Source organism: Prunus avium, chromosome 8 (assembly GCF_965620075.1).
Source record: "Prunus avium chromosome 8, drPruAviu1.hap1.1, whole genome shotgun sequence".
Lineage (NCBI taxonomy): Eukaryota > Viridiplantae > Streptophyta > Magnoliopsida > Rosales > Rosaceae > Prunus > Prunus avium.
The window spans coordinates 16,958,553-16,962,432 of NC_142291.1; positions in this window are offsets into that span (position 1 = coordinate 16,958,553).

A 3,880-nucleotide genomic window follows, 5' to 3' on the forward strand; every position below is an offset into this window, starting at 1 on the left:
CCCCTAACTTGGGCAACATCATAATATGGTGGGAGGAGTCCTTTGGTGAGTTTTGAGTGAAATCCAATCGCTAGAAGTATGGAATACACCAACCACTCCAATTAGGAACGAGCTGCCGTTGAACTTGAATTGTCCAATTTCTCACACCTATTGTGTTCGGATCGAGCCCAAAACTTGGGCAACATCATAATATGGTGGGAGGAGCCATTTGGTGAGTTTTGAGTGAAATCCAATCGCTAGAAGTATGGAATACACCAACCACTCCAATTAGGAACGAACTGTCGTTGAACTTGAATTGTCCAATTTGGAACACCTATTGATTTCGGATCGAGCCCAAAACTTGGGCAACATCGTAATATGGTGGGAGGAGTCATTTGGTGAGTTTTGAGTGAAATACAATCGCTAGAAGTATGGAATACACCAACCACTCCAATTAGGAACGAACTGCCGTTGAACTTGAATTGTCCAATTTCTCACACCTGTTGATTTCGGATCGAGACCAAAACTTGAGCAACATCATAATATGGTGGGAGGAGTAATTTGGTGAGTTTTGAGTGAAATCCAATCGCTAGAAGTATGGAATACACCAACCACTCCAATTAGGAACGAACTGCCGTTGAACTTGAATTGTCCAATTTGGAACACCTGTTGATTTCGGATCGAGCCCAAAACTTGGGCAACATCATAATATGGTGGGAGGAGTCATTTGGTGAGTTTTGAGTGAAATCCAATCACTAGAAGTCAGGAATACAACAACCACTCCAATTAGGAATGAACTGCCGTTGAACTTGAATTGTCCAATTTGGAACACCTATTGAATTCGGATCGAGCGTAAAACTTGGGCAACATCACATTATGGTGGGAGGAGTCATTTGGTGAGTTTTGAGGGAAATCCAATCACTAGAAGTCTGGAATACAACAACCACTCCAATTAGGAATGAACTGCCGTTGAACTTGAATTGTCCAATTTTGAACACCTATTGATTTCGGATCGAGCGCAAAAGTTGGGCAACATCATAATATGGTGGGAGGAGTCATTTGGTGAGTTTTGAGGGAAATCCAATCACTAGAAGTCTGGAATACAACAACCACTCCAATTAGGAATGAACTGCCGTTGAACTTGAATTGTCCAATTTGGAACACCTATTGATTTCGGATCGAGCGTAAAACTTGGGCAACATCATAATATGGTGGGAGGAGTCATTTGGTGAGTTTTGAGCGAAATCCAATCACTAGAAGTCTGGAATACAACAACCACTCCAATTAGGAATGAACTGCCGTTGAACTTGAATTGTTCAATTTCTCACACCTATTGATTTCGGATCGAGCCCAAAACTTGGACAACATCATAATATGGTGGGAGGAGTCATTTGGTGAGTTTTGAGTGAAATCCAATCGCTAGAAGTACGGAATACACCAACCACTCCAATTAGGAACGAACTGCCGTTGAACTTGAATTGTCCAATTTCTCACACCTATTGATTTCGGATCGAGCCCCTAACTTGGGCAACATCATAATATGGTGGGAGGAGTCCTTTGGTGAGTTTTGAGTGAAATCCAATCGCTAGAAGTATGGAATACACCAACCACTCCAATTAGGAACGAGCTGCCGTTGAACTTGAATTGTCCAATTTCTCACACCTATTGTGTTCGGATCGAGCCCAAAACTTGGGCAACATCATAATATGGTGGGAGGAGCCATTTGGTGAGTTTTGAGTGAAATCCAATCGCTAGAAGTATGGAATACACCAACCACTCCAATTAGGAACGAACTGTCGTTGAACTTGAATTGTCCAATTTGGAACACCTATTGATTTCGGATCGAGCCCAAAACTTGGGCAACATCATAATATGGTGGGAGGAGTCATTTGGTGAGTTTTGAGTGAAATCCAATCACTAGAAGTCAGGAATACAACAACCACTCCAATTAGGAATGAACTGCCGTTGAACTTGAATTGTCCAATTTGGAACACCTATTGAATTCGGATCGAGCGTAAAACTTGGGCAACATCACATTATGGTGGGAGGAGTCATTTGGTGAGTTTTGAGGGAAATCCAATCACTAGAAGTCTGGAATACAACAACCACTCCAATTAGGAATGAACTGCCGTTGAACTTGAATTGTCCAATTTCTCACACCTATTGATTTCGGATCGAGCGCAAAACTTGGGCAACATCATAATATGGTGGGAGGAGTCATTTGGTGAGTTTTGAGGGAAATCCAATCACTAGAAGTCTGGAATACAACAACCACTCCAATTAGGAATGAACTGCCGTTGAACTTGAATTGTCCAATTTGGAACACCTATTGATTTCGGATCGAGCGTAAAACTTGGGCAACATCATAATATGGTGGGAGGAGTCATTTGGTGAGTTTTGAGGGAAATCCAATCACTAGAAGTCTGGAATACAACAACCACTCCAATTAGGAATGAACTGCCGTCGAACTTGAATTGTTCAATTTCTCACACCTATTGATTTCGGATCGAGCCCAAAACTTGGGCAACATCATAATATGGTGGGAGGAGTCATTTGGTGAGTTTTGAGTGAAATCCAATCGCTAGAAGTACGGAATACACCAACCACTCCAATTAGGAACGAACTGCCGTTGAACTTGAATTGTCCAATTTCTCACACCTATGGATTTCGGATCGAGCCCCTAACTTGGGCAACATCATAATATGGTGGTAGGAGTCCTTTGGTGAGTTTTGAGTGAAATCCAATCGCTAGAAGTATGGAATACACCAACCACTCCAATTAGGAATGAACTGCCGTTGAACCTGAATTGTCCAATTTGGAACACCTATTGATTTCGTACGGAACACCAAACCTGTGCAACATCATAATATATTGGGAGGACTCATTTCGTGAGTTTTGAGTGAAATCCAATCGCTAGAAGTATGGAATACACCAACCACTCCAATTAGGAACGAACTGCCGTTGAACTTGAATTGTCCAATTTCTCACACCTATGGATTTCGGATCGAGCCCCTAACTTGGGCAACATCATAATATGGTGGGAGGAGTCATTTGGTGAGTTTTGAGTGAAATCCAATCGCTAGAAGTATGGAATACACCAACCACTCCAATTAGGAACGAGCTGCCGTTGAACTTGAATTGTCCAATTTGGAACACCTACTGATTTCGGATCGAGCCCAAAACTTGGGCAACATCATAATATGGTGGGAGGAGTCATTTGGTGAGTTTTGAGTGAAATCCGATCGCTAGAAGTATGGAATACACCAACCACTCCAATTAGGAACGAACTGCCGTTGAACTTGAATTGTCCAATTTGGAACACCTATTGATTTCGGATCGAGACCAAAACTTGGTCAACATCATAATATGGTGGGAGGATTCATTTAGTGAGTTTTGAGTGAAATCCAATCGCTAGAAGTATGGAATACACCAACCACTCCAATTAGGAACGAACTGCCGTTGAACTTGAATTGTCCAATTTCTCACACCTATTGATTTCGAATCGAGCCCCTAACTTGGGCAACATCATAATATGTTGGGAGGAGTCATTTGGTGAGTTTTGAGTGAAATCCAATCGCTAGAAGTATGGAATACACCAACCACTCCAATTAGGAACGAACTGCCGTCGAACCTGAATTGTCCAATTTGGAACACCTATTGATTTCGTATGGAACCCCAAACTTGTGCAACATCATAATATGATGGGAGGATTCATTTCGTGAGTTTTGAGTGAAATCCAATCGCTAGAAGTATGGAATACACCAACCACTCCAATTAGGAACGAACTGCCGTTGAACTTGAATTGTGCAATTTCTCACACCTATTGATTTTGGGATCGAGCCCAAAACTTGGGCAACATCATAATATGGTGGGAGGAGTCATTTCGTTAGTTTTGAGTGAA